Source organism: Rattus norvegicus, chromosome 1, assembly GCF_036323735.1.
Source record: "Rattus norvegicus strain BN/NHsdMcwi chromosome 1, GRCr8, whole genome shotgun sequence".
In the NCBI taxonomy this organism is placed as follows: domain Eukaryota; kingdom Metazoa; phylum Chordata; class Mammalia; order Rodentia; family Muridae; genus Rattus; species Rattus norvegicus.
Window position 1 is genome coordinate 105,383,400 of NC_086019.1, and position 13,720 is coordinate 105,397,119.

General features: G+C 48.8%; 1 protein-coding gene and 1 long non-coding RNA gene across 2 annotated transcripts in view; one reads left to right on the forward strand and one right to left on the reverse strand.

Moving 5' to 3' along the window:
- Positions 1-13,720, reverse strand: part of Sult2b1 (sulfotransferase family 2B member 1) — a 61,131-nt gene that overhangs the window by 46,786 nt on the left and 625 nt on the right. The window lies entirely within an intron of this gene.
- Positions 517-3,366, forward strand: LOC134483107 (uncharacterized). Its single transcript, XR_010060034.1, has 3 exons — positions 517-1,440; positions 1,903-2,057; positions 3,189-3,366. It is a non-coding gene; the product is annotated as an uncharacterized LOC134483107 (long non-coding RNA).

Consider the following 13,720-nt stretch of genomic DNA (forward strand, 5'->3'; position numbering starts at 1 on the left):
ATTCCGCCGATATACACACTATGACCCCAGCAGCGAGGAACCCAAAGCTACTGTGACTGTGGCTTTTATAGCCTAGGCTAGAAGAGCTATCAGGAAAAACTTCAGAGGCTAGAGCGACTACACGATAAGTCATTGAGGGATTTAGTGCAAGCTGATGAGCGAGTCTACCATAACAGGGAGACAGAGGAGAAGAAAGGAAGAAGATGAAAGGGAGATACAAGAAAAAAAGGTGATAGGAAAGGAATTTGCTGTAGGGTCCTGGCTACAGTAGTTAGGGAAGACAAAGGAGAGAGACAGAACCTATCGAAAAGAACAAGAGTGCAGAAAAGAACAAGAGTGCCTATTGCGAGGAGAGGGACCACTGGGCTCAAGAGAGCCTTAACAAACAGAAGCTGGGGGTGGGGAGGGGCAGGAAACCCCAGGTCTTGGGAAAAGCACTCCCAAAACCCACAAAGGTGTTAGTCTTGGGGGAAGACAGAATACTGGAGCCCAACACTCAGTCCTCCAAGCTGACAGGCCAGTTTCCAGGAAAAAAAAAATTCATGGACTACCCGAAGAATTGTAGACCTGAGCATGGGCCGGGTATCCCACTCATTCATGGTCATCCCTGACTGCCCCTAGCCCTTGCTCAGGAGAGATTTGCTCTCCAAAATGGTTTACGTGGGCTGAAATGGCTGGGCAAGGCCATGTGTATGCATATCTGCAGGCTGTGTATGTGGAGCGTAAGACCCAGGCTGACCCTGTCTCAGTGCACCAGTACCTGATGTTGTGGGAGGCATGAGAAGGAAGTAAGCCACACATCCTTCGGCTCCTCCAGCTTGAGGTGGTCTTAGTGTCATTGTGCCTGGAACACACCACACTGCTCCTGCCAGGTTGGGCACTAACAATTATCACCCAGCCCAGAACTTTAGAAAGATAAACGGTGGTAGAATGGCTGACTTCTGCACTACTGTGCCTAAACCCTACACTCTGAGTTCTTCGCCGCCTTCCAGAATTTGGTACACCATTTTAGACTTGAAAGGTGCTTTCTTCTGCCTGAACTGGGTACCCCAAAGTCAAAAATGCTTTGCCTTTGAATGGAAGGACCCAGAAGATGGGACCACTGATCAGCTGACAGGGACTAGATTCTCCACCGGTTGGGGGCAATCTGGTCACTTTGTTGCCCAATCCTGGCCTGGAGCCACCACAACACGAGTGTCAAGTACTGGCAGAAGCCCATGGGTGGAGGGAAGACCTCTCCACCTGAGCGTTTGACCCTCCTGAATGCTAAGGCTACCTTGTTTACAGACAGGAACAGTTCTCTTCATGAAGGTCAGAGATGATTGGGTGCTGCTGTGGTGGACAACACAAATGTCATCTGGAATGGCTGAACGTCTACCCCCAGCACAGCAGCACAAGTGTCTTTGCCATCTCTTGGATGCCCTGATGAAGCCAGCAACTGTGAGTATTATTCTTTGCCCAGGACATCAGGAGGGAAGAGATTCAGTGGCATGGGGCAATAACAAAGCAGATCAAGTGGCTCAAGAACTGGCTATGCAGGAGCCTATCCTGGTTGCAGGCATGCAAGAGACAGCCACTGGGAACTGGGATTGGACTAAGGGATGGCCTCACTTAGAATGTACAACAGAAGAAGAGGCCCAAATTGCTTAGAAGAGGAAGAACAGTGGCACACTCAAGGGGAAAGCAATACTCCCCAGAGAACAAACAAAAGACTCACTTTGCCAAATACACAAATGGACTCTTTTAGAGGACAAGAAGCTTAGCCAGAGAGACAGAAGAACAGTGTAAGGTATGTCAGCAAGTGAGTGCTTAGCAAGCAAACAGGGCAAAGAGACCTAGGGGGTTTGTTGGAAAGTCGAACAGAAGTTAAGCCAGGAAAATATGGTTACAAATACCTTCTAGTGTTTGTAGATACTTTCTCTGGATGAGTTGAGGCTTTCCCCACCAAGCAAGAAACAGCTACCATGGCAGCCAAGAAGATATTAGAAGAAATCTTTTGGAGATCTGGGGTCCCCAAGGTAATTGGATCAGACAACGGTCCTGCTTTTACTTCTAAGGTAAGTCAGGAATTGGCAAAGATATTGGGGACTAATTGGAAGCTTCCTTGTGCGTACTGTCCCCAGAGCTCAGGGCAGGTAGAGAGAATGAACAGAACCCTAAAACAGACCTTAATTAAATTGACCTTGGAGACCTGTGCTGACTGGGTGGTGCTCTTTCCCCTGGCCCTGTTCCAAGCCCGGAACACCCCCTACCATTTTAACCTGAACCCTTTTGAGATCCTGTTTGGTACCCCAACTCCCTTGGTGTTCGCTGGGTCGCCCTGGCCCCCCCACCCGAGAGGCTGGTTTAACTCATCCCCTTGAATAACCACCCTTATATCCACCTTGTTAAGACCCCTATTTGTTCTCCTACTGTTGCTCTTTGGACCCTGCATACTGAACAAGCTTAGAGCCTTCATAGAAGAGAGAATAGTTAGGTGCGGTACAGCTGATGGTCCTGTGCCAACCATGTGAGACCCTGAGGACAGGACCTGAAGATTATGAGTTAGTCACCAGAGACCCCTGAGCGCAGCTCCAGGATTGGAGCTTGTACAAGAGAAAGGGGGGAATGTAAGATTCAAACCTAAGGACAAAGGCTGCCTTAGGCAAACACCAGGTAGAATTTAGGATAACACCCTGTTCCAGGAAATGAGCTAGCTGCCCTTAGCAGGGGTCCTTCACCACCCCCTCTGTATGCCAAAGGTATTTCCCCACCAAGGGCCTCCAATGAATTCAAAGGACAATAGGAGGCAATGAATTCAAAAGGTAATAGGCCCCACCAATGAGAAATAACCAACTCATGCTGTAACCTAAAGCCTACACCCTGAAACAGTATAAAGGGTGTGGGCCTTTGTTCTTCGGGGTCGCCAGGGTCACCCCAGTGCACTGGATCATTAAACCTCTTGCTTATTGCATCAATCTCCATCTCTGTGTCTCTGTGAGTGGGACCTCCCGGATGTAGGACTGATTGGGTCCTACACTTCCACACGTTCATGTTACCAGCACATGTGACCGCATACATGCAAACCATGAACAAACGTGAAAATGGAAAGAAAAAGGGAAAAGCAAGCAAGCAAGTTTCAGTTCTTACCACAGAAGCTGGGCCCTGGTCCTAGCCTGCCAAGGTCACCTTGACCTTTATTCCCACAGAGAGGGACTTCCTAGTTTCTTCCTTCCAATTCCACTGGGCTCTTCCCTCCCTCAAGACTCTTGTGAAGAGAATGGGAATCTCCGTGTGTCCCCTCGCTCCATTCAAGCGGAACCTGAAACACAGTGCACACTCTTGAATCCATCCTTACACGTTCAGTATGGGTCTCATCCAATTCAGCAGCAGACAAGCAAGAGGGAAACTTGACGCTGTGATACAAGAAGGAAGCAGACAACATGGCTGCTGGGACAGAGCTGCCTCAGCCCTCAGGAGCTGTCAGAGTGGCCACCATCAGCAGGGAGCCCTTCGGCCTCTGCAGGAAAACTGGTGGCGTTCATGGTGACTAACTGGTGTGCTACCACCTTCTGGGGTGAGTAATGACCTCTACACCTAGTGGTCATGTCTTTCGTTTGTCCCTCTCCCTACGACATCAGGGCTGACCAGCAGAGCCTAGAAAATACCACATGTCACAAAGGATTTTGGAGTCTTGCTTATATTGTAAAAGGCATCTTGGGCTGGAGAGATGGCTCAGTGGTTAAGAGCACTGACTGCTCTTCCAGAGGTCCTGAGTTCAATTCCCAGCAACCATGTGGTGGCTCACAACCATTTGTAATGAGATCTAATGCCCTCTTCTGGTGTGTCTGAAGACAGCTACAGTGTATTCTTATATATAGTAAATAAATACATCTTTTTTTTGAAAGCGTCTCACGGGCTGGTGAGAGGATTTTTTAGTAGGTGAGAGTGCTTGCCGCCAAGACTGAGAACCTGAGCTCAAGCTCCAGAATGTACATGGTGGAACAAGAGAGCTGACCGGTGGGGTTGGGGATTTAGCTCAGTGGTAGAGCGCTTGCCTAGCAAGCGCAAGACCCTGGGTTCGGTCCCCAGCTCCGAAAAAAAGAAAAAAAAAAAAAAGAGAGAGAGCTGACTGGGGAAACTCCATACATGTGTTGTGATGAACTCATGTACACACACACACACAAATACATACACACACACACACACATGCACGCACACACACATGTACACACACAGACGCGCACACATGAAAAGAGGGAGTGAAGGAAAGGACAATTCAAAAAAATTTAAAAAGGCAAATCACTTTCTTGTGTCTTCCTTTGGGGAAGCAGCCACCATATATGGGGCTGCTCCAGCAGCTCCAGGGAGGGCTATGCTTAAGCCTAGATGGTACAGAGGTCTCCTCCTGCCTAGACCAAATTCTTCAGGTCATGGGACCCCAACCAACATTCGCCTATCAAAAGACTTTGAACCACTGATAGAACATCTGGTCAGGACACATATGAGGTCCTAGGTTCAACTCTTAATCATGGGGAAGAGTCACTCCCAGCCATCACCTAAGAAATGGTGGCATCATAAATGGTGATTGCCTGGGGTTGGGAATGTTTGTTTGGTGCCAAGAAAGAAGTAGCCAAGCCTCAGGGGTTTCCCAGTGTTCCCTGAGCCACCGTCTAAAGTTCTGAGGGGGCACCTCAGAGAAAGACAGTGGCTGGAACAGGCCAGGTTTTAGCTTCTTCCTTCCTGCCCGTGTCCTTTCTGACAGGGTAGAGCTGTCAGCTAAGCTGGCCTCAGACTTCCTGTGAAGTGCTCCTCCCAGGTCCACCTCACATGGGCCAGGGTCACAGGTGCAGCCATCATAACCAGCTTTGCCCAGGTTTATTTTGTTCTTTTTGGGGGGCTAGAACTTGCTAAATAGACGAGGCTGGTCTTGAACTCAGAGATCTTGCCAGTCTCTGCCTCTCCAGTGCTAGGGTGTGCCACCATACCATCCAGTGCTCATTACTTTTTTTTTTTTTTTTTGAGACAGAGTCTTACTATATGGCCCTCGCTGGTCTAGAAATTACTGCAGACCAGGCTGGCCTCAAATTCATAGAGATCCACCTGCCTCTGCCTCTTGAGTGCTGGAATCAGAGGTGTGTATCATCATGCAGGGTCTCACTCCTAGTTTATGTATTTGTTTGTTTTTTGACACGGGGTTTTTTCTGTGTAGCTTTGGCTGTCCTGGAACTCTGTAAATCAGGCTGACCTCGAATTCATGGAGATCCTCCTGCTTCTGCCTCCCAGATGCTGGGATTAAAGGCGTGTGTCGCAATGCCCCAGCTGGCTTGCTCGATTGCTTGCTTGCATGCATGCACATGTATATATATTTAATTAAGGCTTTCTGTACACTGGGTCAGCACTCTACTGAGTGAGTTACAGCCCGATCTGGCTTCTAGATTTCAAATGTTAGTATGGTCATGGAAAATCAGTTTATGTTAATTTATGGGTTTATTTACTTTGTGTGAATGCAACAGCGCCATGGCTTGCCTGTGGAGTTTTCCTTCCACCACCTGGGCTCCAGAGACTGAGCTCAGTTTGTCAGGTGTGGTGCCAGGTACCCACTAAGTTTTTTTTTTATTTCCCGGTCCCAGAAAATGAGTTTAGAAGACTCTACAGTGGCTGTGGTAGTGCACATTTGTAGTCTTGGCTCTCAGGAAGTGGGAACAAGAGGATCAGCAGTTCATGGTCATCCTTGGCTGCACGTGGGATGGAAGCCAGCCTGGGCTGCATGAGATCCCACTTGGATCATCAGCCTAGGTCATGCTATGTCTTTGATGGAGTCCTGGAGCCATGTCCAGAGTGTCCCCATCCTTGTGACAGGGTGGTGTCTCTATCAAGACTTGAGGGTTCTGCATGTTAGTGTAAAGAGGGTTCTCCCTGCACTGGTCACTGATAATGGGACAGGTCATTCCTTCCCAGGTCAAAGATGCCCCTTTCCAGATGTGTGGTCCCTCCTTGTTGTCTGAATAAACGTTATCAGTTTGAAGGACAGCATTCCTTTACCCCTTACCCCTTCATGTATCACCAAGGCTTGAGAGCCCCAGCTTGTGCATTTTACCCCTATAAACCCTAAGCCCCTAGACATGAGCATCACATTCCCACCCTGTTGTACAGGGAGGGTTGCATCCCAAGTCCAAACTTGAATAAAAGACTCGAGTGTGTTTGCATCGGAGTTGTGGTCCCTGGTGGTCTCTTGGGGGTCTCTCAAACTGGGCATAACATTAGGTCCCGTGGATTCTGGTCCTCTCTCTCTGCACCCACATCCACAGAACCTTGGGCCTGTGGGGTCCCCCCATGAGATGCTGGGCTTGCCTCATGGGATATGCTTTAAGCAGGAGACAAGCAGAAGCTGGATACAATCTGTGTGCACAGAGGCTACTCTTCAGAACATTCCTCCCTGGGGTTCTACTGGCTGGATTCAGACACAAGGACAGAGGGGTTGGGGATTTAGCTCAGTGGTAGAGCGCTTGCCTAGGAAGCGCAAGGCCCTGGGTTCAGTCCCCAGCTCCGAAAAAAAGAACCAAAAAAAAAAAAAAAAAAAAGACACAAGGACAGCTGCCATTGACACCTCTGCCAGCTCACTCACTAGGTGAGCAAAGAGTCCTCTGCCCACCCAACTCCACCCTGACCACAGAGATGCATGATGAAATGAGGGCAGGGAAGGAGCACCTTACAGATCCTGGTCTGCACAGGTGTCCCGAGAGTGATGAGTCACCACCGTGTGAACCACTACGTTTGGGACACCATCAGAAGAGATTCCTTGGCAGGCCTGTAGGGCCAGTTTGGAAACACAGTTGTCAGAACTTGGAAGTCAAGTGAGTAGTGTATACATACAAATCCTACCTTCTGTTAGCCAGGCCGCAGATACCTTTGCAATGACGCAAACATCTGCATGCACTGTGGGGAGGCCTCTGGCACCACATGGCTGCTGGGCCCTTGAAACACAGGGAGGGCAACAGAGGGACTGAAGTTCATCTTGTTTTCATTACTTTATTATTTGTGTATTTATGTATTTCTTTATTTTGGTGTGTATATTGTATGGTGGTTGCGTGTGTGCACATGTATGTACAGGTATGCTGATCTGTGTGTGCTTGTGTGGAAGACAGATGCTGACTTTTTTAATGTGTGTGTGTGCGCCCTCATGTGTGTGTGCGTGCATGAACACACACACACACACACACACACACACATCAGGAGTTAGTTCTCTCCTTCCCTAGTCCTCTGGGCCATCTCTCCAGCCTCTCTGACCCATTTCAGCTTGGCTGGATGGCCAGGGTCTTCTCGGAACCTGCCTTTCCACCTTTCCGCAGTGGAGTTAAAGGTCGCCATGACCAGCTTTTACCCAGGTACAAAGGACCAGAACTCAGACACTCACATGTGTTCAGCGAGTGCTTTACCCACAGGGCCACCTGCTGGTCCTTCACCTCAAGAACTTTAAGCTTAAAGACAGATATGAGAGCTGGTTATGGGGGTGCACCTGTGATTCCAACACATGGGAGTTAGAGCCAGGAAGGTTGCCACAAGTCCCAGGCCAGTCAGGGTGTCATAGCAAGACCCAAAACAAAGACAAAAGGACAGCTCTAGAGCCTTCCGTAGCAGGAGCATGCCACTTGATACGCCAGGCTCAGGACAAAATGATTCCCTATACTGCTTAAACTACACCCCAACAAACTGTTAAACTACAGGAGCTGAGGGTGTGGCTAAGGAGTGGAGAATCTGGCAGGAATCCTCAGTGAGGGGCTGGGGCAGGGCTCAGTAGTGGAGCACCTGTCAACAGCCTGAATCCCGGAGTCCATTCTCATCACTACAGAGGGAAATAAATAAAAATCGCTTGTAGATTTGCAAAGTAAACCTTAGGAAACAAAGTTATTAAAATACACACAGGGGTAAAGAGATGGCCCAGAGGTTAAGAACATGCACTACTGTTTCAGAGGACCCAAGTTCAGTTCCCAGCATCCATACTGAGCAGCTCATAGTTTCTTGTAAGCTCAGTTCTAGGGGATCTGATGTCCTCTACTGGCTTCGCTGGGCACTGTCCACATGTGCATGTGTCCTCCAAGTCACACATATACTTAATTTTAAAGTAATAAAAATAAACCTTTAAAAACAGAGCAAAAGGGGGATGGGAAGAGGGGCTGGATGGGTAGGGGGAACACCCTTATAGAAAAAGGAGAGGGGGATGGGATAGAGCGCTTATGTTTGGGGAAACTGGAAAAGGAAATAGCATTTGAAATGTAAATAAAAAATATCCAATAAAAGAAAAAAACAGAACAAAAACATATACAGGATATATTTTCAAGATATATATAATGAATTTCTTCATTAATATTAAACATGTACATAGGGTTTTACCCACAACCGCTGTTTCAAAATGGGGGTGTTGCTAAACAAGACTTCTAATAACTGGAACAGCCAGATGGGACTGGCAACACCGCAGGCTTCAGTCGTTGCTGTAACACATTGCAGAACAAACCATCACTAGTATTGATCATGTGACCAATACCAGCCCGTGGCCCCTCGTTTATTTGTGACTGTGGGGTAGCCACCAAGTACCCAGGACTGAGCACCAAGTACTGTCCACTGCCATAGCCATGTCAGTACCTACTCTACCTGCCCTGGAATCTGCAGTCTGCTTGGTGAATATAACTATCTCTAACGCTGGGCCCCCTTGGAGATGGGGGATCCCACTGAGCTTGAAACTTTGGGAAAAGTCTTATACGGTTGAGGATGGTCTTGAACTCCTGATCCTCCTACTCTTCCTCCTGAATGCTGGAGTTACAGGTGCACGCTCCACCGCTCTGGCCAGTTTTTATTTTTTAAACCACAACTCCAGAGCACATCTCACTGGGCAGACGATAGGTCCTAAATGAGAGCTGACGTTTACTACCAGCAGCTCAGGTTCACGGCTGTTGACCCCTGTGCAGTTGCTGCCAAAATACACCCACTGGGAGACAGAGGCAGAAGGAGCAGGCAGCTGGGGAAACTTGATGAGTTGGTCTCTCAAAGTAAAGACTTAAAAGTAGTCTGGAAGTGTGGCCTGTAACCCATCAGTAGGGGACAAGGTCCTGGGTTCCGCCCCACTGCTGAAAAAAAAAAATAAGAAGTGAATGACTAGGGGTTGGGGATTTAGCTCAGTGGTAGAGCGCTTGCCTAGCAAGCGCAAGGCCCTGGGTTCGGTCCCCAGCTCCGAAAAAAAAGAAAAAAAAAAAAAAAAAAAAAAAGAAGTGAATGACTAACAGGGAGTACCTGAGTGGGGGCTGCAGGTTTGACCCTCAGACCTGCAGCCAATTCTTCACAGACATTCCTTCTCTAGTGAGATAAAAGTCAGGTGCACAGACCTCAGCTCCTGAGTCCAGGGCCACAGGCTGTGAACTCAGAGTGCTGGGAGGAGGTGGGAGCATCCGCAGCCCCTGCTCACTGTGGCTCTGCTCTCCAGAAGCTTCCACAGGAAGCCTAGGCACCCTAGGGGGGTGGTGGTGGGGAGGGAGGCGGAGAAAGACACCCAGAGACCTTGAAGGACATAAACAACAGAGCACTATTCAGCCCTGACACAAACAGGAAATGCTGTCATCTGCAGCAAGGTGGCACAGCCCAGAGGCCATCCTTGCGTGTGTCCTGGGACAAGCCGGGTGTAGAGGCAAGCATGACCTCACAGACGCGCTCACTGTGAAGAGGATTACTGACAGTGGCTGCTCGGGTGGGTGTGAGCATGGAGAGCCGACAGGAGGATCGGGTTTGGGTGCACTGTGTACAATGGGGAGACTGTGGTCAGAACCTCACACAGTATCTGTCAAAGCATCAGGAAAGAGTGCTCTCACTACAGAGTGGTGTGGGGTGTCTGAGGTGGGGGATAGGCCGACTCCCCTGACCTAATCATTACAAGACTTATACATATGCAACACCTAAGGGCACGGTGAATGAATGAGTGAGTGAGTTAATGATGATCTGAGACACAGTACCTCTTCTCCCCTTGACTCAGAGTTCCTCAGATTTTATAAGGGAACTGTGCAACCCCAAGTGACTGAACCATTCGCTGGACACGATATAGACAACGCACTGCCAGGAGCAAAGTCAGGTGAGCTGACCCCAGTGAACAGAAAGAACAAAGGGCAACAGAAGGGAGGGGTGGAGGCTGCCATCTCAGATGCGAGCAGAGGTTGTTGTAGTGCCACCGGGAAATGGCCGTCAGCCGTGGAGAGTGCAGTCATTGGGGGGAAGCTCACTACTGGCTCAAAGTATTCAGAAAAAGGAAGTGGCTGGAATGGGATTGGGAGGGAGAAGACCAGATGTGGGGCACTGAAATATGAAGAGAGCTGGAGAGATGGTCAGCTGTTAAGAGCACTGACTGCTCTTCCAGAGATCCTGAGTTCAATTCCCACCCAGCAACCACATGGTGGCTCACAACCATGTACGATGAGATCTGATGCCCTCTTCTGGTGTGTCTGAAGACAGCAACAGTGTATTCACGTTAAACAAACAAACAAACAAACAAACAAACACGTAAATCCTTTAAAAAGAGAAATATGAAGAGGTTAAGTGCTCTGTGGATGGAAGGATGTCTTTGGGTTTTTGGGAGACAAGAGAAGCATGGGTAGATTGGGAGCTGGGAGGACAGACTGACTTACAGATTCACAGATACTTGAGACTATGGGGCCATATCGCGCGCCCTGTTGTTTTTTTTTTTTTTTTTTTTTTTTTTTTTGGTTCTTTTTTTTCGGAGCTGGGAATCGAACCCAGGGCCTTGCGCTTCCTAGGCAAGCGCTCTACCACTGAGCTAAATCCCCAGCCCCTCGCACGCCCTGTGGTGTTGGGGCCCTAAGCCTTAGCAGGACCGAGTCCACGATGGGAGTATCATTCAGGTTGTAAAACTCAGCACGAAGACTGCATTGTCTGCAAAAGACAAAAGCAAGACCAGTGTGAGTGCACTAGCCTTGCCTTTTCACGTCTGTGGTTTTGCTGCTGGCTACCTGCTCCTGTTAACTGATGTATGTCAGCTTAGGACATGGTTTCTGTTCTTAAAAGCTCACCCCGAGAAAGGCTTGGGGCTGTACTGGGATCCCGAACACCCAGCGCGGTCACCAGTAGATAATCAAGACTTCCCATTGTCTTAAACCCGTATCTGGGCAGTCTTGTCTGGTGACTACCCCACAGCACTGTGAGGTTTAGGGACAGTGGGTGTTTCCTGAGTGCCTCTAGCTGTCCCACACTTCCTGGAGTTATGAGTTGGACCTCCTTCTTCTTCTTCTTTTTTTTTTCTTTTTTTCAGTGGGACCGAACCCAGGGCCTTGCGTTTGCTAGGGCAAGCGCTCTACCACTGAGCTAAATCCCCAGCCCCTGGACTTCCTTCTTATCCTGTTCCAGCTTCACCCCGTTCCAGCAGCCCAAATGCTATCCTCACTAAAAGCCCCTTCCCAAAGGACCCTGACCCAATATAGCCTCATGTCCCCAGACCCTTTGCCCATCCTTGGAATGAACAGTCAAGATATCAAGTCATTGAGCCACAGGAGGGCTGTGGCCTGGATCAGGCAACAAATTGGCCCACACAGCAAATGATGACAAATTCTTCACTTTAGCAAACATCCATCAAACACTCAGTGTGTGCTGGACTCGCTGTTAGGCACCAGGAATAAAATGGGAAACTAGGGATAGATAAAAATGCCAAACCAAACTGGAGGAGGGAGAGACGTAGTGTGTCAGATGGTGACAGAGAAAGTAGGGTTCTGTGTGGGCTGTTGTGCTGGGGACTTTCCCTCCTGGTAATAGCTTCAAGGCCTGCTCACACTAAGCAGGGATCAGTGTTCCATTGTTTCCCCATCCATTGCGAGACTAGGACATCATGTCCGTCCACCCATCTGCAGACAGGCCCCTGGTCTGACGTTTCTGAGCAGGGTTTGGGATTTTTAGCTTTGTTTCTTTGCGTTTGCTTGAGCGATACCAAATCAAAAGGCGGAGCAAATCTGTAGTGCCTACTTTTAACAAAACCCAGTGCCCAAGAAGAACAGGCAGGCAGATCTCTGTGAATTTGAGGTTAGGCCGGGCCACATAGTGAGACTTGTCTCAAAAAGAAACAAAACGGGTTGGGGATTTAGCTCAGTGGTAGAGCGCTTGCCTACCAAGCACAAGGCCCTGGGTTCGGTCCCCAGCTCTGAAAAAAAAAAAAAAAAAAAAAAAGAAAAAAGAAAAAAGAAAAGAAAAGAAAAGAAAAGAAACAAAACAAAACTGAAAGCAAGCACAGACCAAGTCCTCCAGAAGCTCCGGCCGGCCTTGAACTCCCGATCCTCCTGCTTCTGCCTCTCGAGCTTGACGACTCTGAGCATGCATTACCACGGATCGCAAGTACAAGTTTTTATGTGAACTAGCTGGGTCTCATGGTGCCTGTGTTTAGCACTTTGAGTAACTGCCACGCTGCTTCCTAAGGCTGCCTCGCAGGCCCCAACATCAGAGGTGGGGGCTACGCCCCATTCCTCTTGTCGACCCTTCAAGCTCTTCTGCCCTGCTGGCCACAGCTAGTGGAGCTGCTGTCTCTCTTCCCTGAGCCCCATTTCTCACTGCAGTTGTCTGGTCCTGCACACCACAGCTCAGTATCCTTCAGTAGTTGCCAGGAGGCTGAGAATCAACCCGAATGCCTTCCACCCAGTGTATCCTGTGACGACACTTGCTTCCTATTCCCCAGCAGTTTGGCTAAACAGCCTCCCACTGACCTCAGGATGTGCCAAGTCTGCCCACAGGGTTGTGCCCTCTGACAACATTCTTTGACCTGCTTCTGGGTTACCCCTTCCCTCCCCTCTCCCATCAGTCTCCTTCCCAGAGACGCCTGCCCCACATAAATCCAGCTTCCTTGGAGAGATGTGACAGCTGGCCTGAGGGTGATCTCTCTGGGTCTTGTGAAGTGTGGAGGCTGGTGCCTTGCCATGACTGCAGAGACTCAGTGGAGCGGCTGACATTTGCAGTCCCAGGACTTTGGAAGCTGAGGCAACAAAAAGATTGTTGAGAGTTTGAGGCCAGCTTAAAAAGTGAACCTTCCAGGCTGGGGTTGGGCAGATGGTTCAGTGGCTAAGAGCACTTGTGTGTTGATCCATGCCTTTGATCCCAGCATCCAGGATCCACAAGCAGGTGGATCACATTCTTTGACAAAGTTTTTTTTTCTTTTTCTTTTTTTCAGAGCTGGGGACCGAACCCAGGGCCTTGTGCTTGCTAGGCAAACGCTCTACCACTAAGCTAAATTTTGTTATAAATTTGGGAACAAAATATGCCCTAAGCACACAGTTGAACAGTCCACAGGAGTGGTCTTAACAGTCTCCAAATGCTTTCGTTAGTCTAGATGCCCATGACAGAGCTCTGGGCAGGCACAGACATACTGGTCCTGGGGTTTCGATACTGAACAAAGCCTTGAGAAAATCCTTGACATGGTCTCTTCAGGAGGTGCACTCTGCCGGCTCTACCTTACTTTAATAATAATGATGATGATGATAATAACAATAATAATAATAAACAAAGACAAAATATATCAGTAATATGTTACCGATACATATTATTATTAAATAATAATTGTTAAAATGTGGCTTGGCCCACACCTGTGATCCAAGCACTCAAGAGACTAAGGCCAGAAGATTGTTGTTAGTTCGTGGACGTCTAGAGCTACAGAGAAGTTCCAGTAGCGCTTGGGTACAGTGAGACCCTGTCTCCACAAAGCAAATAC